At 35.3% G+C, this 24,280-nt stretch overlaps 1 protein-coding gene and 1 long non-coding RNA gene across 2 annotated transcripts in view; one reads left to right on the top strand and one right to left on the bottom strand.

Moving 5' to 3' along the window:
• Positions 1–24,280, bottom strand: part of LOC136028647 (innexin unc-9-like) — a 62,756-nt gene that overhangs the window by 37,394 nt on the left and 1,082 nt on the right. The window lies entirely within an intron of this gene.
• The window catches only part of LOC136028648 (uncharacterized), a 54,589-nt gene continuing 42,031 nt past the window's right edge, over positions 11,723–24,280 (top strand). The window contains exons 1-2 of the long non-coding RNA XR_010617858.1: positions 11,723–11,814; positions 23,108–23,224. This is a non-coding gene — a long non-coding RNA (uncharacterized LOC136028648). The remainder of the gene's footprint in view (positions 11,815–23,107; positions 23,225–24,280) is intronic.

Here is a 24,280-nt window from a genome sequence, read left to right as displayed (position 1 = left end):
TCCAAAAATTCCCCGCGAAGCATCAACTTGGCAACTCCTTCAGATTAGGCACGTGCAAGTTTAGCCCTGGCTACCTTCATACTGCTTTCTGAAACGCAACATCTTACTAGCATGCGTCAATCTTTTCTCATAATTTTCCCCCTAAATTTAAACTTTAATTTCAAGTTGTACCATGGAGAAATTTAATGCAGTCAATACAATGCGATACAATGCGTTCATTTACAGCAATAGCTTTTGTAAGCTTAGAAATTTTTCATCTGAATGTAAGAAACAACATTAAAACTTAAAACGAGCAGAAATTCTTACGAATTTGACAGGGGTTGTCCCTTCCTCTATACCTTGCTTTCTAAACTAAAGTTTTTTTTATAGAGCTTTTAAAAAAGCTTATTATCCTAATAAAATAACCGTTCTGTTTGAGCAGTTTTTGTTAAAGAATTGTGACAAAAGGTCAAACTTTAGCGTAAAGAGTGAGGGCTGAAGAAGGGATGGTCTGTCTAATATGCAAAATAATTTTAGTCTGTTATAATTGAAATTCGACTCATTATTTTCAGTTTGAAAAACATTTTTTCTTTATTTAATATCTGACCGGTTTTCAAATCATGGCAGGAAATCTCCTTCTCTTCCCCTATGAGGAGAATCGCAATAAAATCTTCCCAGAAACTTTTCTCTCCGTGAAAAATTTTCAGTCTCCTTTTGTAAAAAATCTCCCCCATAAAAACCTCTGTATTTTTCTCTAAAAACAAATTTCATATACGAAAAATGGGGAATTTTCGTAATCTACAGGCAATCAAACAGTTCGTGGTAACGTGGTAACATGGTTCGAAGTAAGGAGCGACCCGGCTCAATAGTAACCAAAACTCTAAGAAATTGAAGTTTGATATCAATAGCTACATCAAAATAATCGCATTTTAATGCTGATTTTAAATATATAAGTTTCATCAAGTTTAGTCTTACCCATCAAAAGTTAAGAGCCTGAGAAAATTTGCCTTATTTAGGAAAATAGGGTGAAACACCCCCTAATTGTCATAGGATCTTAACGAAAATGACACCATAAGATTCAGCGTATCAAAGAACCCTACTGTAGAAGTTTCAAGCTCTTATCTACAAAAATGTGGAATTTTGTATTTTTTGCCAGAAGACAAATCACAGGTGCGTGTTTATTATTTTTTTTTTTCATCGTATCGACCTAGTGGTCCTAGAATGTCGCAAGTGGGCTCATTTCAACGGAAATGAAAAGTTCTAGTGCCCTTTTTAAGTGACCCAAAAATTGGAGGGCATCTAGGTCCCCTCCCACGCTCATTTTTTCCCAAAGTCAACAGATCAAAATTTTGAGATAGCCATTTTGTTCAACATAGTCGAAAACAATAATTACTTTGTCTTTGGGGATGACTTACTCCCCCACAATCCCTACAAACTTTGCAAGTTACAAACTTTGACCAGTGTTTACATATAGTAATGGTTATTGGGAAGTGTACAGACGTTTTCAGGGGGATTTTATTTTGTTTGGGGGTGGGGCTGAGGAGAGCGTGCTATGTTGGAGGATCTTTCCTTGGAGGAATCTGTCATTGGGGAAGAAAAACTCAATGAAAAGGGCGCAGGATTCTCTAGCATTACTATAAGAAAACAATGAAAAATAAACATGAAAACGTTTTTTCAAATGAAAGGAAGAAGTAGCATGGAAACTTAAAACGAACAGAAATTATTACGCATATGAGGGGTTCTAAAATACTTTAGCATAAAGAGCGAGGTATTTAGGAGGAAATAAATACCTTGCTCTTTATGCTAAAGTATTTTTAGTAATTTCAACTATTTATTCTACGGCCTTTCTGATTCAGGGGTCATTCTTAAAGAATTGGGACAAAACTTACGATTTAGTGTAAAGAGCGAGGTATTAAACCCCCGAGGGTACAAACCCCCTCGTATACAAAATAAAAATATAAGGTTATGAAAGTTTGTTACGTAAGTTAATTCTTAAGTTACGTACATTTTTTACTAATAAAAATGTTTGTTAAAAATTAAAAGTTCTAGTTGCCTTTTTAAGTAACTGAAAAATTGGAGGGCAACTAGGCCTCCTTCTCCACCCCTTATTTCTCAAAATCGTCTGATCAAAACTAAGAGAAAGCCATTTAGCCAAAAAAAGAATTAATATACAAATTTCATTTTAATAATTTATGTGCGGAGAGCCAAAACCAAACATGCATTAATTCAAAAACGTTCAGAAATTAAATAAAAAAAACTAATTTTTTTAGCTGAAAGTAAGGAGCGACATTAAAACTTAGAACGAACAAAAATTACTCCGTGCATGAAATGGGTTGTCCCCTCCGCAATCCCTCGCTCTTTACGCCATAGTTTGACTCTTTGCCACAATTCTACTTTTTAAAACAATTAAAAGCTTTAGCTTTTATGTTCTTAAAGATAAAACAATTGTTTTATGCTCCATCGAGGCTTGTCATAAAGAAATGTAAATTTTCTTTTTTTCTGGTTTTCAAGATTCTTTATTGTGTCAAAAAAATATATAAGGTTAAAATCTTTCATCGTGTTTTTCTTGGGATAACTTTTAGAGCAGTATGAAAATTTCAAACTCATGTTCTTAATTTCTAAAGCAGTATACATTATAATATATTATATCCTCCCGAGTCACTGCTTGCGCATAGAGCGTTGAAGTGACCACTCAGTTTTTAGGCCTCCAGAGCTAAATACTAAGTGGGCCAAGCTCCTTGCAAAGATGAAGGACCTTAAAGCCAGTTATCAATTTATTCGGCTCAAGCAGGCTGTTGCTTTGCTTCAACTAGAACACAGGAACAACGATAATGAATAGGTTACTGGTCTGAAATCTTCATTAGTGATGATGATGAGAGTGTCCTTATTAACAATACTTGAAGTTGATTATCGTGTTCCACCTCCTTTTTTTTCTTTTATTACCATATGATTGTTTTTTTTTCTCGCTGTATCATTGAAAATGACTAAGAATGCTGAATTTTTCCATACGTTTTTTGTTTTTTCTTTCATCTTGTTTCTTATATTTTTTTTTCTTTTGTTTTTTCTATAGTACAGTGTTCCCCCATTTCACATATTCTCCCTGTTTTGTGTGTTAGTTTTAGTAAAAAAATCATGCAGTTTAAGTTTCTGGCGCATATTCCTTTTTTCAGTGAGCCCCGAGTGCCAGTCGGGATATTGGTTTCATTTTCGCCTGCTTCGTGACCTCGGAGTGCGAGTCCAGTTCCAAACCATGCCCACACAATTCTTAGTAAGATATGTTAATTAATTGTTCTCAGTTTGGCCACAGGGATTCCGCCAGGATGATTTCTAACCTTAAAGTTCTTGAGAAAAGCTCCCTAGATTTATTGGATTTGTTAAATAGTTGAGAAGGAAGTCTACCGAATATATGTGATATTGGGATTAGTAATTTAGTTAATTCTAGATATAGTTCAACTCTGGGTAAGGTTTCAAAACAATCAGATTGTCTACAGACCCTACACCTTAACATCCAAGGCGTTTTGTCATCTCTGGATCAGCTAAAACTTATGTGCGAAGATTCTTCACGTCTCGACGTCTTAGGTATTTGTGAAACGTTTGTTAGAGAGCAAACGGATTTATTACTGGAACTACCTGGATACAACTGCGAAAAAATACAGTGGAAAAAGTTGAGTAAAGGAGGATTGGCACTGTATATTTCTGACGTGAATCCGTACACGGTCCGACACGATCTTTCTAAGAACATTGAAGGAGTTTTAGAATCACTTTTTGTTGAAATTAATCCTGGTAAATCTGGTACTTTGATCATTGGAGAGGTATATCGTTCGAAGTGGCTCTTCGGTGACTTTTCTGCAGATCCTTCGTAAAATCCTTGAGGCTATACTGAACCAGCCGTGCAAAACGGTTGTCATGGGTGATTTCAATGTCAATCTCCTAGACTATGAGGGTTCATTTTCTGCAGACTTCTTATCCGATATGCTTGCATCTGGACTACTACCATCAGTCACTATACCCACAAGGGTTACTGAGAAATCAGCAACTCTGATTGATAATATATTTTCGTCAATGACATTTCAGAATAGCTTCGTTATTGTTAGTGATATATCTGACCACTACCCAGTTTTATCGGATCTTTTTTTTGCCGAATATGCAGGTTCCACAGTTTAGCCACTCAACATCGCCTTACTTCGTTACGGAAAAGAACTTTGTAGCTTTAAAGACTAAACTGCAAGAATGTTCATGGGAATTTATAGACGAAAAAGATGACTAGGACTCAAATTTTGAAAAATTTTACTCTAAAGTAAAAGATTGTTTTATAGAATGCTGCACCAGAAGACCTTCTAATCAGCCTCGAAGAAAAAATCAACCTTTTAACCCTTGGATGACAGAAGGACTTCTGACAAGTTCCAGCCGCAAACTCTACTTATGGAAAAGATACCAAAGTTCTCCTACAGCTCGTCACCTACAAGAATTCCAAACTTTTAAGAATTTATTCAAATCATTGATTCGCAGAGCGAAAAGCTCGTATTATGCATCAAAGTTTCTGCAGTGCAAAACAGACATGAGAAACACTTGAAAAGTCATTAATTCTGTCATTAGACCATCATCTCATAGTCCTGACATTCCATTTAGGCTTGATGTTGACGGGGTACTGATCAAGGGCCCTTGTGAGATTAAGAACTCCCTTGCATCATATTTTGCTTCAGTTGGCGAAAAGACTGTCAAGGGACTTGGTGGAATCGCGATTTCCCTCGCACATGATCAACATCTCAAGTTCAAGGGACCCCCTTGCCTTAGATCTATTGTTATAGATCTTGTATTGGAATCAAAAATGGCGAGACAGACAAATTCAAGGTTTAAAAGGTGCATCATCATCTGGCCCAGACTACATATCAACTAAAGGTGTGCAAGCTATATCCCCTTCAATTCTGGGCCCTTTAACAAAGCTTATTAATATGTCGTTTAAAAAAGGAAAGTTTCCTAGGTCCCTAAAAACTGCTAGAGTGATAGCTCTATTTAAGGGTGGGAACAGGAGTGACCTGTCAAATTACCGACCAATTCCCCTTCTTTCAGTGTTTTCAAAATATTAGAAAAGTCGATGCAAAAAAGGCTCACAAGTTTTTTTTACAATCTAAGGAGTTTTTGCACAATTATCAGTTCGGATTTCGATCAAAACATACTACGGAGCAAGCATGCACTACACTCATCAGTTTTCTTCATACCGCTTTAGATTCTGGGAAAATACCAGCCGCTATTTTCCTTGATGTGCGGAAAGCTTTTAATAGTCTTACTCATAACAAGCTTCTTCATAAACTGTCTCATATAGGAATACGAGGTTCAGCTCTATCATGGTTCTATTCTTATTTACACGACAGATCAATTTCCATGAGCCCTGATTCACTAAACTCCATTGGTGTAGACTATGGAGTCCCACAAGGATCGGTTTTTGGTCCTACTCTGTTTTTAATATACATCAACAATTTATTTAAAGCGGTAAAGAACGCGATTCCTTCAGCGTGTTGTGTTCTATGTCACGAAAAGGAAAATACGGTGGCATCTTCTGATATTCTGCTATCCCCTCATGAAGATTTAGTTGCCTTCGCTGACGACAGCAATATCCTATGTGCTGAAGACACGGAACAAGCTTTGGAGGTAAAACTTCACATGCTTATGGAGCGGTCTTACCACTGGTTTGATACTAACCGACTTGCTTTAAATATCACCAAATCACACTTTCTCCTATTTTCTAGAACTGGCAGGGTATGCCCGTCCTTATCAACTATATCTATTTCGAAAGAACCTTTGTCTCAACCTAACGTAAGATATGTGCGTTTCCTTAAATTTTATTGGATGAGAATCTTTCTTTAGAAACCACATCAAGATGGTCCAAGTAGAAATATCACGTAATCTTGGGATTATTCGGAAACTTAGACACATTTTTCCTTGATCTATTCTTCGGACCCTGTATTTTTAACTCATTCAGCCGTATTTAACTTACTGCAACTCGATTTGGATGTCTACATTCCAGTCTCTGCTCCATCCGATTAAAGTTACTCATCAAAAGGCTCGCCAGTTAGTTAACGAATTTAATAAAGGACATCGAAAAGTGCTTTTGAATACTTATGCACTCTTTGTCGTCTCTTGCTCTTCAATGATTTTCAAGTATCTTCATGGTGAACTGCCTCCCTGTTTCAATTCTTCCTTTCCCGATTTAGTTAATTCGAGGAGCTCAAAGACCAACTACTATTACCTCAAACTAAGACTGTCAGATCAGATTTTAGTCCAGGAATAGCATGTAGTAAAGTATGAAACAGTCTCCCTGATTATGTCCGTAGCATTCATTCATTTTGTGCCTTTGAAACCCAACTAAAAATATTTTTGGTTGATCAATATAACGGGGAATAAATTTGAAGAAAAATTTATTTTTGAATTGGTTTGAATTAATATTGTTATATGTTTAATAATAAGATGATTAATGAGGGTAGGGCGACATCCCTAGATGCTAGGCTTGAGCACGTTTATTTATTTATTTTTAATTGTTGTGCTTTAGTGATAGTGGGAGATTGTGTGGACTTGGATTTAAATTTCGAGGACGAAGTGATAATTTCTTTATGCCTTAACTATTTTAAATTAATTTATTTAATTTTTTATAATTAATAATTAATTTTATAATTAATTTAATTATTTTAAATTAATTAATTTAAATAATCAAGTTTCTTTATGCCTTAACAATTTTCTAAGTGACAGATAGATATCCGTTGTTTACAATTTTAGTCCTTTATCCAATAAATAAAAAAAAAACTAATTTTTTTAGCTGAAAGTAAGGAGCAACATTAAAACTTAAAACGAACAGAAATTACTCCGTATATGAAATGGGTTGTCCCCTCCGCAATCCCTCGCTCTTTACGCTAAAGCTTTTAATTGTTTAAAAAATAGAATTGTGGCAAAGAGTCAAACTTTAGCTTAAAGAGTGAGGGATTGCGGAGGGGACAACCCATTTCATATACGGAGTAATTTCTGTTCGTTTTAAGTTTTAATCTCACTCCTTACTTTCAGCTAAAAAAATTAGTTTTTTTTTATTTAATTTCTGAACGTTTTTGAATTAATGCATGTTTGGTTTTGACTCTCCTCACATAAATTATTAAAATGAAATTTGTCTATTAATTCTTTTTTTTTGGCTAAATGGCTTTCTCTTAGTTTCGATCAGACGATTTTGAGAAATAAAGGGTGGAGAAGGAGGTCTAGTTGCCCTCCAATTTTTCGGTTACTTAAGAATGCAACTAGAACTTTTAATTTTTAACGAATGTTTTTATTAGTAAAAAATATACGTTACTTAAGAATTAACTTACGTAACAAACTTTCATAATCTTATATTTTTATTATGTATACGAGGGGGTTTTTACCCTCGTTAATACCTCGCTCTTTACACTAAATCGTAAGTTTTGTCCCAATTCTTTAAGAATGACCCCTGAATCAGAAAGCCCGTAGAATAAATAGTTTAAATTACTAAAAATACTTTAGCATAAAGAGTGAGGTATTTATCTCCTCCTAAATACCTCGCTCTTTATAGTAAAGTATTTTTAGAACCCGTCATTTGCGTAATAATCTCTGTTCGTTTTAAGTTTCAATGCTACCCCTTCCTTTCATTTGAAAAAACGTTTTCATATTTATTTTTCATTATTTTCTTATAGTAATGCTAGAAAATCCTGCGCCCTTTTCATTGAATTTTTCTTCCCCCATGACAGATTCCTCCAAGCAAAGATCCTCCAACATAGCCCCCTCCCCTCAGCCCCACCCCAAACGAAATAAAATCCCCCTGAAAACGTCTGTACACTTCCCAATAACCATTACTATATGTAAACACTGGTCAAAGTTTGTAACTTGCAGCCCCCCCCAGGGATTGTGGGGGAGTAAGTCATCTCCAAAGACATAGTTATTATGATTTTCGACTATGCTGAACAAAATGGCTATCTCAAAATTTTGATTCGTTGACTTTGGGAAAAAAATGAGCGTGGGAGGGGGCCTAGATGCCCTCCAATTTTTTTGGTCACTTAAAAAGGGCACTATAACTTTTCATTTCCGTTAGAATGAGCCCTCTTGCGACATTCTAGGACCACTTGGTCGATACGATGACCCCTGGGAAAAAGAAAAAAGAAGAAAAAAAACAAAAAAAAAAAACAAACAAATAAACACGCACCCGTGATTTGTCTTCTGGCAAAAAATACGAAATTCCACATTTTTGTAGATAGGACCTTGAAACTTCTACAGTAGGGTTCTCTGATACGCTGAATCTGATGGTGTCATTGTGTCATGTCGTTAAGATTCTACGACTTTTAAGGGGTGTTTCCCCCTATTTTCTTAAATAAGGCAAATTTTCTCAGGCTCGTAACTTGTAATGGGTATGACTAAACTTGATTAAACTTATATATTTAAAATCAGCATTAAAATGCAATTCTTTTGATTTAGCTATTGATATCAAAATTCAATTTTTTAGAGTTTTGGTTACTATTGAGCCGGGTCGCTCCTTACTACAGTTCGTTACCACGAACTGTTTGAAAATACCCCACGAAGCATCAACTTGGCAACTCCTTCAGATTAGGCACGTGCAAGTTTAGCCCTGGCTACCTTCATACTGTTTTCTGAAACGCAACATCTTACTAGCATGCGTCAATCTTTTCTCATAATTTCCCCCTAAATTTCTACTTCAATTGCAAGTTGTACCATGGAGAAATTTAATGCAGTCAATACAATGTGATACAATGCGTTCATTTACAGCAAAACCTTTTGTAAGCTCAGACATTTTTCATCTGAATGTAAGAAACAACATTAAAACTTAAAACGAACAGAAATTCTTACGAATTTGACAGGGGTTGTCCCTTCCTCAATACCTTTCTTTCCACACTAAAGTTTTTTTTATGGAGCTTTTAAAAAGCTTATTATCCTAATTAAATGGCCGTTCTGTTTGAGCAGTTTTTGTTAAAGGATTGTGAAAAAAGGTCAAACTTTAGCGTAAAGAGTGAGGGCTCAGGAAGGGATGGTCTGTCTAATATACAAAATAATTTTTGTTCGTTATAATTGAAATTCGGCTCATTACTTTCAGTTTGAAAAACATATTTTCTTTCTTTAATATCTGACCGGTATTTAAATCATGGCAGGAAATCTCCTTCTCCCATGAGGAAAATCGCAAAAAAATCTCCCCAGAAACTTTTCTCCCCGTGGAAAATTTTCAATCTCCTTCTGCAGAAAATTTCACCCATAAGAACCTCTGTATTTTTCCCTAACAAAAAATTTCATATACGAAAAATGGGGAATTTTCGTAATCTACAGGCAATTTGTTACCATAATCAGTTCAATCCTATACTGCTTGCATTACATATGTTATAATCAGGGTAAAATTATCCTAGCAATTTGTTGGTATTGTTTTTCACATTTTCTTAAAGATAAAACAATTTTTTTTTTATGCTCCATCGAAGCTTGTCATAAAGAAATGTAAGTTTCCTTTTTATTTCTGGCTTTCAAGATTCTTTATTGTGTCGAAAAAATATATAAGGTTAAAATGTTTCATCGTGTCTTTCATACATTATAATATATTACATCCTCCCGAGTCACTGCATGCGCATAGAGCGTTGAAGTGACCACTCAGTTTTTAGGCCTCCAGAGCTAAATACTAAGCGGGCCAAGCTCCTTGCAAAGATGAAGGACCTTAAAGCCAGTTATCAATTTATTCGGCTCAACCAGGCTGGTGCTTCGCTTCAACTAAAACACAGGAACAACGATAATGAATAGGTTACTGCTCTGAAATCTTCATTAGTGATGATGATGAGAGTGTCCTTATTAACAATTAAATAAAAAAAACAAGTTTTTTTTAACTGAAAGTAAGGAGCGACATTAAAACTTAAAATGCACAGAAATTACTTCGTATATGAAAGAGGCTGCTTCCTCATCAACGCCCCGTTCTTTACGCTAAAGTTTGATTCTTTCTCTCAATTCTTCTTTTTAAAACAGTAAAAAACTTTAGCGCAAAGAGTGGGGTGTTGATGAGGAAGCAGCCTCTTTCATATACGAAGTAATTTCTGTGCGTTTTAAGTTTTAATGTCGCTCCTTACTTTCAGTAAAAAAAAATGTTTTTTTTTATTTAACGTTTTTGAATCAATGCATGTTTTGATTTTGGCTCTCCGCAGAGGAATAATCAAAACGAAATTTGCATATTATTTTTTTTGGCTAAATGGCTTTCTCATAATTTTGATCGAATGATTTTGAGAAAAAAAGAGCTGGGGACGAAGCCTAGTTACCCTCCGATTTTTTGGTTAATTAAAAAGGCAACTAGAACTTTTAATTTTTTACGAATCTTTTTATTGGTAAAAGATTTACGTAACTTATGAATTAGCTTACGTAAAGAACTTTTGTATTCTCATGTTTTTATTTCATATATGAGGGGATTCACCCCTTCGTCAGTACCTTGCTCTTTACACTAAAGCTTAAATTTTATCCCAATTTATTAAGAATGACCCCTGAATCACAAAAGCCGTAGAATAAATAGTTTAAATTACTAAAAATACTTTAGCATAAAGAGTGAGGTATTAGAAGGAGATGAGCCCCTCATATGGGTAATAATTTCTGTTTGTTTTAAGTTTTATTGCTGTTCCTTACTTCCAGCTTAAAAAGCTTTTTCACATTTATTTTTCAATTGTTTTTTTTAAATGATGCTAGTAAATCCTGCTCTCCCTTCATAGAAATTTTCTTCTCCCATGACAAATTCTCGATGGAAAGTTCCCCCAGCATATCCCCCTCTTCTCAACCCCTCCCCCCAACCAAAAAAATCCTCCTGAAAACGCCTGTATACTTTCCAATAACCATTACTATATGTAAGCACAGGTCAAAGTTTGTAACTTGTTGCCCCTCCCACGGGGACTGTGGGGGAGTAAGTCGTCCCCAAAGACATAGTTATAAGGTTTTTCGACTACGCTGAATAAAATGGCTATGTCAGAATTTTGATCTGTTGACTTTGGGAAAATAATTAGCGTGGGAGGGGGCCTAGGTGCCCTCCAATTTTTTTGGTCACTTAAAAGGGCACTAGAACTTTTCATTTCCGTTAGAATGAGCCCTCTTGCAACATTCTAGGACTACTGGGTCGATACGATCACCCCTGGAAAAAAAAAAAAAAAACAAAAACAAAAAAACAAATAAACACGCATCCGTGATCTGCCTTCTGGCAAAAAATGCAAAAGATTCTATGACTTTTAGGGGGTGTTTTCCCCTATTTTCCAAAATAACACAAATTTTCTCAGGCTCGTAACTTTTGATGGGTAATACTAAACTTGATGAAACTTATATATTTAAAACCAGCATTAAAATACGATTCTTATGATGCAGCTATTGGTATGAAAATTCCATTTTTTTGAGTTTTGGTTACTATTGAGCCGGGTCGGTCCTTACTACAGTTCGTTACCACGAACTGTTTGATACTTGAAGTTTCATTATCGTGTTCCACCTCCTTTTTTTTCTTTTATTGCCATATGATTGTTTTTTTTCTCGCTGTATCATTGAAAATGACTAAGAATGCTGAATTTTTCCATACTTTTTTTGTTTTATCTTTCATCTTGTTTCTTATATTTTTTCTTTTGTTTTTTCTATAGTACAGTGTTTCCCCATTTCACATGTTCTCCCCGTTTTGTGTGTTAGTTTTAGTAAAAAAAAAAAAAATGCAGTTTAAGTTTCTGGCGTATATTCTTTTTTTCAGTGAGCCCCGAGTGCCAGTCGGGATATTGGTTTCATTTTCGCCTGCTTCGTGCCCTCGGAGTGCGAGTCCAGTTCCACACCATGCCCACACAATTTTTGGTAAGATATGTTAATTAATTGTTCTCAGTCTGGCCACAGGGATTCCACCAGGATGATTTCTAACCTAAAAGCTCTTGAGAAAAGCCCCCTAGATTTATTAGATTTATTAAATAGTTCAGAAGGAAGTCTACCGAATAAATGTGATATTGGGATTAGTAATTTAGTTATTTGTAGATATAGTTCAACTCTGGGTAAGGTTTCAAAACGATCTGATTGTCTACGGACCCTACACCTTAACATCCAAGGCGTTTCGTCATCTCTGGATCAGCTAAAACTTATGTGCGAAGATTCTTCACGTCTCGACGTCTTAGGTATTTGCGAAACGTTTGTTAGAGAGCAAATGGATTTATTACTGGAACTACCTGGATACAACTGCGGAAAAATTCATTGGAAAAAGTAGAGTAAAGGAGGATTGGCACTGTATATTTCCGACGTGATTTCATACACGGTCCGACACGATCATTCTAAGAACATTGAAGGAGTTTTAGAATCACTTTTTGTTGAAATTAATCCTGGTAAATCTGGTACTTTGATCATTGGAGAGGTATATCGTTCTCCTAGTGGCTCTTCGGTGACTTTTCTGCAGATCCTTCGTAAAATCCTTGTGGCTATACAGAACCAGACGTGCAAAACGGTTGTCATGGGCGATTTCAATGTCAATCTCCTAGACTATGAGGGATCATTTCCTGCAGACTTCTTATCCGATATGCTTGCATCTGGACTACTACCATCAGTCACTATACCCACAAGGGTTACTGAGAAATCAGCAACTCTGATTGATAATATATTTTCGTCATTGACATTTCAGAATAACTTCGTTATTATTAGTGATATATCTGACCATTTCCCAGTTTTATGGGATCTTTTGTTGCCAAATATGCAGGCTCCACGGTTTAGCCCCTCAACATCGCCTTACTTTGTTACGGAAAAGAACTTTGAAGCTTTAAGGACTAAACTGCAAGAATGTTCATGGGAATTTATAGACGAAAAAGATGACTAGGACTCAAATTTTGAAAAAGTTTACTCTAAAGTAAAAGATTGTTTTATAGAATGCTGCACCAGAACACCTTCTAATCAGCCTCGAAGAAAAAATCAACCTTTTAACCCTTGGATGACAGAACGACTTCTGACAAGTTCCAGCCGCAAACTCTACTTATGGAAAAGGTACCAAAGTTCTCCTACAGCTCGTCACCTACAAGAATTCCAAATTTATGAGAATTTAGTCAAATCATTGATTCACAGAGCGAAAAGCTCGTATTATGCATCAAAGTTTCTGGAGTGCAAAACGGACATGAGAAACACTTGAAAAGTCATTAATTATGTCATTAGACCATCATCTCATATTCCTGACATTCCATTGAAGCTTGATGTTGACGGGGTACGGATCGAGGGCCCTTGTGAGATTAAGAACTCCCTTGCATCATATTTTGCTTAAGTTGGTGAAAAGACTGTCAAGGGACTTGGTGAAAGCACGATTTCCCTCGCACAAGATCAACATCTCAAGTTCATGGGACCCCCTTGCCTTAGATCTATTGTTATAGAGCTTGTATTGGAATCAGAAGTGGCAAGACACATTTAAGTTTTTAAAGGTGATTCATTATCTGGCCCAGACTACATATTAACTAAAGGTGTGCCAACTATATTCCCTTCAATTCTGGGCCCTTTAACAAAGCTTATTAATATGTCGTTTGAAAAGAGGAAAGTTTCCTAGGTCCCTAAAAACTGCTAGAGTGATAGCTCTATTTAAGGGTGGGAACAGAAGTGACCTGTCAAATTACCGACCAATTCCCCTTCTTTCAGTGTTTTCAAAATATTAGAAAAGCCGATGCAAAAAAGGCTCACAAGTTTTTTAAAATCTAAGGAGTTTTTGCACAATTATCAGTTCGAATTTCGATCAAAACACAGTACAGAGCAAGCATGCACTACACTCATCAGTTTTGTTCATACCGCTTTAGATTCTGGGAAAATACCAGCCGCTATTTTCCTTGATGTGCGGAAAGCTTTTGATAGTCTTACTCATAACATCCTTCTTGATAAACTGTCTCATATAGCAATACGAGGTTCAGCCCTATCATGGTTCTATTCTTATTTACACGACAGATCAATTTCCGTGAACCCTGATTCACTAAACTCCATTGGTGTAGACTATGGAGTCCCACAAGGATCGATTTTTGGTCCTACTCTGTTTTAATATACATCAACAATTTATTTAAAGCGGTAAAGAACGCGATTCCTTCAACGTGGTGTGCTCTATTTCACGAAAAGGAAAATACGATAGCATCTTCTGATATTCTGCTATCCCCTCATGAAGATTTAGTTGCCTTCGCTGACGAAAGCAATATCCTATGCGCTGAAGACACAGAACAAGCTTTGGAGGTTAAACTTCACATGCTTATGGAGCGGTCTTACCACTGGTTCGATACTAACCGACTTGCTTTAAATATCGCTAAATCACACTCTCTCATATTTTCTAGAACTGGCAGGGTATGCCCGTCCTTATCAACTATATCTATTTCGAAAGAACCTTTGTCTCAACCTAACGTAAGATATGTGCGTTTCCTTGGAATTTTATTGGATGAGAATCTTTCTCTTAGAAACCACATCAAGATGGTCCAAGTAAAAATATCACGTAATCTTGGGATTATTCGGAAAATTAAACACATTATTCCTGGATCTATTCTTCGGACCCTGTATTTTTAACTCATTCAGCCGTATTCAACTTACTGCAACTCGATTTGTATGTCTACTTTCCAGTCTCTGCTCCATCCGATTAAAGTAATTCATCAAAAGGCTCGCCAGTTAGTTAACGAATTTAATAAAGGACATCAAAAAGTGCTTTTGAATACTTATGCACTCTATGTCGTCTCTTGCTCTTCAATGATTTTCAAGTATCTTCATGGTGAACTCCCTTGCTGTTTCAAATCTTTGTTTCCCGATTTAGTTAATTCGAGTAGCTCTCATAATCTACAGAATAAAGACCAACTACTATTACCTCAAACTAAGACTGTCAGATCAGATTTTAGTCCAGGAATAGCATGTAGTAAAGTATGGAACAGTCTCCCTGATTATGTCCGATTCATTCTGTCTGATTATGTCCGATTCATTCTGTCCCTGATTCTGTCCTGTCAATTCATTCATTATGTCCCTGATTATGTCCGATTCATTCGTTTGGTGCCTTTGAAACCCAACTAACAATATTTTCGGTGGATCAATGTAACGGGGAATAAATTTGAAGAAAAATTTATTTTTGAATTGGTTTGAATTAATATTGTTATATGTTTAATAATAAGATGATTAATGAGGGTAGGGCGACATCCCTAGATGCTAGGCTTGAGCACGTTTATTTATTTATTTTTAATTGTTGTGATTTAGTGATAGTGGGAGATGGTGTGGACTTGGATTTGAATTTCGAGGACGAAGTGGTAATTAAAAATTTCACCAAATTATTTAATTGGATTTCTTATTTTTTTTTAAGAAGAGACTCTTTATTTGGTATTTACACACCCCTATGTAACGGGCCATGGAGCCTTGTAGGGGTAGAGAGTTATTGTTGTCAATTTATTTTGATGTTAATAAACTGAGCTTAATTGAACTATATATATATATATATATATATATATATATATATATATATATATATATATATATATATATATATATATATATATATATATTACGTTAAAATGTGATATTTAAAACTAATAATGTTTTTAAAACCATTTTTTTCTTCGTTTTCTTCCATGGCTAGCGACTTACCAGAACACAATAGAGAGAATGGCTCAATCAAAATCTATTTCTCATTGTCCTGTGCTTTTTATAAATTCAACCATATTTAAGTGTCATATAGTACTAAAATAGCACTATTGGTGCCTTTTATCAAGGGTTGGGGCTAGCGGGCTAACAGAACATCGTAGACAGATTTTTAATAGCTCATTAAAAAGCTATTGCTTGTATATGCGCTTTTCCTATAAATTCCATCACCTTCAAGTTCCAAACAACAAGTTCCAAAGAGCAAGAGAATCAAAGTAAGTTGCTCTTTGATTCTCATTGAAGTAACTCAAATAGCTGCTTTTCCTTACGTTGATAAGTAGTGACAATTGTATTTATTATTATTGATAGTGGTTTTTATTTGTTTTTAAATTAGTTTTCTTTTAATTTTCTATCTTGTGCTGAAGACGCCTTGTTTGTATACAGGCGAAATATCCGCGTTGTTCTAGTCTTTCAATTCTACTGGCCGTCGTCTCGTTTGAAGTTTTCTTTTTGTTGAGTTTTATCTCTCTTGGTTGTTTATTGTCATGTCTGGACAGTTCGGCTTGAGAACTTTCATAGGCGGGAACACTATAGCTCTGAACTACTGGTATCTAAGCTGTTAATTGCTCCGACTTTTAGATTCAGACTGCCAGTTTCCTGGCTCCAGTCCCTAGCATCGCTACCGCGTACAGTGTCCAAAAAAAAAAATCGAGTTTTCTCAACTGTATTGGTATCTAAGCTGTGCTCAGACGATAGACTATTTGCAAGAAGTGAAAGTAATCGTTTTTATACAACTACAAAAATGTGTGCCAGCTTTCCCTCTCACGGAGACTATCTAGCTTTCAAGCTTTTCACCACAAAAAGATTACAAAAGATTGATAGGTTAAATCTTCGTGACTCATCCAGTTTAGTTCCGAATTTTTTCAAACTAGCAGGAAAACATAGCCTCTACTAGATTAAAAATGAACTGCGTGTTATTAAATAAGTTCTTAGATTGGTATCGCGCATTGATTTCCTTTGCATTCTAGAAGTAGCTATTTTTCTTAAAAATCTTTCCAAATTTTCTTAAAACCTAAACATAATTTCTGTATCTATCATAAAGGTTTCTGAAATTGAATCGTATAATCTGACTTTGAAACCAAAAAGTTTCTATTATCTATTTTTAATGGGCTACCATTACAACTATATACCTTCATCATCCCCATAACTTAATTTTTACTTCTGGGTCCAAAGTTAGCTTCACAGTATCACAAAATGCAATAATACGAGGGTCATTCCAGAAATACATAAGAGTTTTGTCAACAAGGTAATGGTAAGCGTTTTCTATGGCTGTAAAGAAGTTTTACTTGCGGACTTTTTAGAAGGTTGAAGGGATTTCTACATTTCCATAAAAATATTCTAAAGGCTTCCAATCCAACTGAACCACTGCATAACTGAATCCCCTAGCAAGTGAACCACTGTAACTAAAACTACCGCGCAACTTAACCACCGTGCAACTGAACCACCGTGCGATTGAACCACCGTTCACCTGACCCCCCGTGCAACTTAACCCCCGTGCAACTTAACCCTCGTGTAACTGAACCCTCGCGCAACTGAAGCGCATTTAACTGAACCCTTATGGAACTCAAGCCCCGTACAACTCAACCCCACTTGACTAAACTCCGTGTAACTGAACCTTTGGGAAACTGAACCCCAGTGCAACTGAACCACCGTGCAGCTGGACCACCTTGCAACTGAAGCATCGTGCAACTGAACCACCGTGCAACTGATCCACCGTACTGCTTAACTCTCGTTAACTTAACCCTCGTGCAACTCAACCCCCCTACTCAGTTTTCTGGTTTTCTGCAAATATGAGGCAATATCATTGGGTAAAATACAAGTTGGAATTTTTAAATGTCCAATCTTGTTGCAATTGTTGGCTTTTGAAAGTCATGATATAAATGACGGCATGATATAATTTATTAAAAAACTCTGTTTTGTTTTCATAAAAACAAAGAAAATCGGACGCCACAAACCCTTAGAGCCACATTTATGTCTCCTTTTATATGTCTGCTAAAGGGTGTTTCCCTTCACACTGTCACTGTCTGTGGGTCTAGTTATTTCAGATCCCCTCCTAAGAAAATTCTCCCCTGGAAAATACCTCCTTTCAGAAAACTTGGTTTTCCAAATTTGAGAATTTTATGAGTTTTGTTATTTTTTTGTTTAGTTGAGAAGATCTAAGGAAAGTTGAAGAGAGGCATTTATGTGTGAGCCTTGGCCCCGTCACATGAAACAAAATTCTCTCTTGGAAAATCCAGTATGACTGTTTCTCTCAACTCGACTTTTTAAAACAGTAAAAACTTTAGCGTAAAGAGCAGGGCGCTGAGGAGGGAACAGCCCCTTTCATATACGGGGTAAATTCTGTTCGTTTTAAGTTTTAATGTCGTTCCTTACTTTCAGTTAAAAAAAACTTTTTTTCATTTAATTTCTGAACGTTTTTGAGTTAATCCATGTTTTAATTTCGGCTCTCCGCAGATGAATAATTAAAACGAAGGAGCTTGAAACTTGTAGAGTAGGGTTTTCTGATACGCTGAATCTGATGATGTGATTTTCGTTAATATCTTATGACTTTTAGGGGATGTTTCCCCCTATTTTCTAAAATAATACAAATTTTCTCAGGCTCGTAACTTTTGATGTGTATGACTAAATTTGATGAAACTTATATATATAAAATTGGCATTAACATAAAATTCTTTTGATGTAGCTATTGGTATCGAAATTCCATTTTTTTTTTAGTTTTTGTTACTATTGAGCCGGGTCGGTCCTTGCTACAGTTCGTTACCACGAACTGTTTGAAAACAAAAATCAAACTTAAGCGTAAGGAGTGAAGTATTAAGGAGAGGATGACTGTCCTCATGTATGTCATAATAGCTTCTGGTCGCTTTAAGCTTTAATGTTATTCCTTACAGTCAGTTGGAAAAAACTTGAAAAAGCTGAAAATATTGAAAATTTAGGGTCACGCTAAATTTAATGGATCATATATAATTGGAATCAGTATAATAAGACGGTTTTTTAGATAATCTATTGATGTAAAAATTCCAATTTTAGAATTTCGGTTACTACTGAGTCGTGTCGCTGCTTACTTATAGTTCGCTACCACGAACTGTTTGATTATACCATGAATTTCAGCATATCACAATACCCTGTTGCAGAGTTATCACTTGAGGCTTGATAAAACTATGCAAGATGGTTTAAAATTGTGAATGTCTGTGTACGTAGGGGGAGTGGAAATGAAGCCCCCAAAACTGTGCTTTTTATCTTAAAATTTCCAAACTTTTCATGAACCTTCAGATCAATAAAGAGTTAGGTTTCAAGCAGGAGGTTAAAATGAATCCGTAGATCCCCCGTCTCCCTTTGTGTAAGTAAGAAGACAGGGACTTGCCTCCCTGTATCCTTTTTATAAGATTTATGTATATCATTTCTTGTTTAATAAAGTCAAGTCAAAGTCAAGCCCCCCTCGCTTTGTAATATTTATTGAATATGCCTATAATGTTGGCTAAAGGGCCAATTGCGATCCTCTTATTACAGACTGTTTTTTGTCTAAGTAAGAATAAAGAATTTATTCTCATGCCTCCCGATATAAATGTGGAAAAGTGGATGGGGTGTATCATGAGTGTAGCCAAAAATTTTTTTTGGGGGAGGGGAGGATGTTCAAGTGCTACAGAAACACTGTTTTCACTAATATTCAAATATAAAATGTCTCATTTTCCTATTTGTATATTTTGCTTAATCGCTTCTTCTTCCCTGGGGGATTCCCCTTACTGGCATCTATGAGAAGCATATTACAACAAATATTTGTTTAAGGAATTTGTCTTGAAAACTATTAAAATACTGACCCTATAATAAGTCTTCTTGTTTCAGACCTTACGATGAATTTCTACGATGAATAATCTTGGGAATTTTTTTCGATAGCTTGTACACCCATTCAGGTCAAAATTACTGTTTTACGATACAAAATGGTAGAAACTAGCACTTTATTATGACCAGCCTGTCTTTTTTTTTACTAAAAATTCCTATGAATCAAACAGTTCGTGGTAACGAACTGTAGTAAGGAGCGACCCGGATCAATAGTAAACAAAACTCTAAAAATTAAAATTTTGATACCAATAGTTACATCAAAAGAATTGTATTGTAATTTTGATTTTAAATATATAAGTTTCACCAAGTTTAGTCTTACCCATCAAAAGTTACGAGCCTGAGAAAATTTTCCTTATTTTAGAAAATAGGGGGAAACACCTTTAAAAAGTAATAGAATCTTAACAAAAATCACGTCATCAGATTCAGCGTATCAGAAAACCCTATTGTACAATTTTCAAGTCTCAATCTACAAAAATGTGGAATTTTGTATTTTTTGCCAGAAGACAGATCACGGATGCGTGTTTTATTTTTTTTTTTCCCAGGGGTTATCGTATCGACCCAGTGCTCCTAAAATTTTGCGAAAGGGCTCGCTCGAACGGAAATGAAAAGTTCTAGTGCCCTTTTAAAGTGACCAAAAAACTGGAGGGCATTTAGACCCCCTTCCCAAGCTCTTTTTTCCAAAAAGTCGTCGGATCAAAATTCTGAGATGGCCATTTTATTCAGCATAGTCGAAAAACCTTATAACTATGTTTTTGGGGACAACTTAGATCCCCAAAGTTCCCGTGGGAGGGGCTGCAAGTTACAAACTTTGACCAGTGTTTGCATATAGTAATGGTTATTGGGAAGTGTACAGACGTTTTTAGGGGGATTTTTTGGTTGGGAGGAGGGGTTGAGAAGAGGGTGGTTTGTGGGGAAAAATTTCCAAGGAGGAATTTTTCATGGGGAAAAAAAATTTCCATGAAGGGGGAAATTTTCTAGCATTTATTTAAAAAAAAACAATGAAAAAATTAATATGAAAAAGTGTTTTCAACTGAGTGCAAGGAGCAGCATCAAAACCTAAAAAGAACAAATTATATTACGTATATAAGGGGTTTCACCTCCTTTTAATACCCCACTCTTTCGCTAAAGTATTTTTAGTAATTTCAACTATTGATTCTACGGCTTTTGTGATTCAGGGGTCATTCTTAAGGAATTATGACAAACCTTAAGCTTTAGTGTAAAGAGCGAGGTACTGACGAGTGGGCGAACCCCCCCCCCCCATATACGTAATAAAAACATACGAATAAAGAAGTTTGTCGCGTAAGCTAATTCGTAAGTTACATATACATTTTACTAACGAAAACGTTCGTAAAAAACTAAAAGTTCTAGTTGCCTTTTTAAGTAACCACAAAATTGGAGGGCAACTGGGAATCCTCTCCCGATCCTTTTTTTCTCAAAATCATTTGATCAAAACTATGAGAAAGGCATTTAGCCAAAAAAATAAATATGTAAATTTTGTTTTAATTATTCATCTGCGGAGAGCCGAAATCAAAACATGGGTTAACTCAAAAACGTTCAGGAATTAAATAAAAAAAACAAGTTTTTTTAACTGAAATCAAGGAGCGACATTAAAACTTAAAACGAACAGAAATTACCCGTATATGAAAGGGGCTGTTCCCTCCTCGACACCTCACTCTTTACGTTAAATTTTTTACTGTTTTAAAAAGTAGAGTTGAGAGAAAGAGTCAAACTTTAGCGCAAAGAGCGAGGCGTTGAGGAGGGAGCAGCTTCTTTCTTTTATGGGGTAATTTGTGTTCGTTTTTAATTTTAATATTGCTCCTTACGTTCAGTTAAAAAAACTTGTTTTTTTTTAATTTAATTTTTACTAAAGAACTTTCAATTTCTGTTCAAATAAGCCCTTTCCCATTATTCTTTGACTACTGAATCGGTAAAATTACTCACGGTAAAAAAAACAAAAATCCAAAACAAACAAAACCAAAGACACAGAATTAGTGTAAATTCATTGCAGTGTGCGCTGTCTTCCAAATAGTTGAAAACTCACAACAAGAAAGCCCACATTTATCAGCCATTAAAGCAGTTTTGTAATAAAAAAACAAAAAAAAACAACAAATTAAGAAAAACGAAAAAGATTCTCCGATTAGTTTCAATGACAGTTTATATTAATAAGCCAAGCTGTCTTATTACACGGTCATCGTGCCCTAATAGGTTTCTATCTCAACGAGCCCCTTCAGCTTCATATTAGTACGGTTTTAGTATTTCAAATGTCTGGGCTTGTATTGGATAAAGGGTTCTGCTTTTTGAGTGCTTGACTCTAAATTTCCTTGCCCTGGTTTGCCTAATTACTGGAGCAATACTGCTTTCGAAGCAAAGCAGAAATTTATTATCAGCTCCTTCAGTTGTGAGCTCCTTCCTTCTGACAAAGGGTTAGATCTATGTTGAAAACTTGGGCCTGAAACCTGTTCGAAATTAAGACAATACCCCTTTGTTTAAGTACTAGTTTTGAGTTTTTCTTTTGTGTACGGAGTCTTGCTTAGTAGCCTATATTTTTGGTAAAACAGTATTAGACAATTCTAAAATTCAAAGATTCTTATTAGTCCACCCAAGGAGCGTCAAAGGCTGAGTCCGCACCACATCCAAGAGCATAATGACCCCTACAATTTTATACCCAATATTCTTTTTCTCCTCTTTTCTTCTTTTAGAAAAAGCAAGCAACTTTAAAATGCAAGTTATTACAGCGTGGTCTTATGTTCCTTTTTTATCTAAGTTTTAGGCAGCTCATACTTACAACTTAAATGTTACCCCTGTGCGTCAAAGAATTTGAATGGTCCGAAAGGATCTATTTCCATTTAATCCACTTTTTTCTTCTATATTCTTTTCCTATTCCCATAGTTTTCATTAAACACTATGCCCATCAAAATAAAAGCAGTTTCTCCCGTGGACCTAGTTTAGGTCAATTTATACCCAAAATAGTAGTTATAGATGGTTATTCCTTGTGTCGTCACAAAATTACGAAGATTTTAGGGTAGTAACACATCTCCTTCAGTGCTCCCACATTGAACCGGTATATGCAAAACTAATTAGACATCCATAGAAATTCAAATATTAACAGTCTTCGATTCCCTAAGACAACTACACCCTCAAAGGAAAGCACCATATTCTTAAGTTGCTCCAAGCCCAGTGTTTTTAGATAATTTTTTTTTTATGGTTTTTCATAAATTGTAAAAGTAGTTACTTTTTTATATTTGGCACTCGCTACTGCCAAAAACTGCATAACTGCCTATGGAGGCCCTTCTCAATAAAAATTGAAATAGTGATGTATCCCAATTTTTTTAGATGTATATGTTCGTGTGAGTCCCAATAGACCAATTCAAAAAGTCAGATGTCATTTTCAATGTCCTTGGCACTTAAGGGGATAATCTCTAAACTGATCCCCACCGAAACAATAGCTTGATTAAAAAATATATCAATAAGAGACAGTTTCAGTATTTTGAAGTGCGTATTTTAATTTAGTTTGTTATTGAAAGTCAGGGAAATGCATATCCTTGAATTAGGCTGTCTAACTTTGGAACGTATAATCATCTGTTTTGTAGCCATTTTTATTTACGTATATACGCTAATTAATGGTATCCTATCTGTTTTTGATTAGCCTTTGAATATAACATGGAGAAAAAGACCAAACAAAAACAGTACAAAGGAGATGTATTCGTTGTCATGGCTTTATTATATTCCTTGGTTTCTGGCTTCTAATGGATTCATTATACAGGTATTGTAATTATATCTTTGTATCCATCATTCTCCTAAGCTATTAATTAAAATGAGGATATAGGCTCTGGTTTTTGAGGAATTAGTTTTTCCAGTTAATACTCTTCCAAACTATTATATAAATTCAATCCTGTTAATACACATTTTTAATACACATTTTTAGGATAGCCTCTACACAAGCCATTCTAGACCCTTAAGTAATAGCTTAGCCTTTTGATAACTATGTTCTGAAAACAAAACTTGAGTTTAAAAAAGATGACCCCCTTAAGATTGTTGTAAGAAAAGGGTTCTGAAATATCGAAAGGATTTTTCAGGTAGTGAGATTTTTTTCCTTTTAGGGGATGATTCGCAGGAAAATATCAATTCCGGAGTATATTGATTGTCCCACAGTATCTTCCCCGTTTTTTCAGGTAAAAAAAATGGTTTATTACAGACTATTGCAACAAAAGAAAACATAAGAAAAATAAAGTAACTAACCTTTAATTTACATAAATAGATTTACATAAAAATTGGCTTACAAAGTACTACAGTTTTCAACGGGATGATGAGATGTTGATGATGAGATGATGATATGACGAGAAGTTTGCCCACTCATCTAGTGGCATGACATAATTATAATTTTTAAACTTAAACTAAAAATATTTCTACAATAAATGAGCAGCTACTCTCCCCTCATTATATTCTTAGTCCAAATGCTTCCAAATTAGGGAGTATTATGGGTTAAATCTTTTCCCTATTGCGATCTAAAGGAAAGATCAAAACAAACCGGAGAATTCTGCCACAATATGACCTTGTCGAGGAGTTGGGCATCTCAATCTCCAAAAAACAAAAATCACTGACCTTTCAATCTCATCTAAAAGCTAGTATACGATAATGTGGTTCTGCGAAATCCGTTAGTAGTAGTACATGGACGTTCTAAACAATTTTAGTCGATTTGTATAGTCTGTGCATATATTTAGGGACGAACAATAAAAGTTTAAATACGGATAAAATTCTTTTAATAGACAGTAATGTATATCACAAAAAGTACTAGATATCTTAGTCACGTATGCAGTGA

This window comes from Artemia franciscana, chromosome 7, assembly GCF_032884065.1.
Source record: "Artemia franciscana chromosome 7, ASM3288406v1, whole genome shotgun sequence".
Classification (NCBI taxonomy): domain Eukaryota; kingdom Metazoa; phylum Arthropoda; class Branchiopoda; order Anostraca; family Artemiidae; genus Artemia; species Artemia franciscana.
This window is presented reverse-complemented; position numbering and strand designations above follow the sequence as displayed.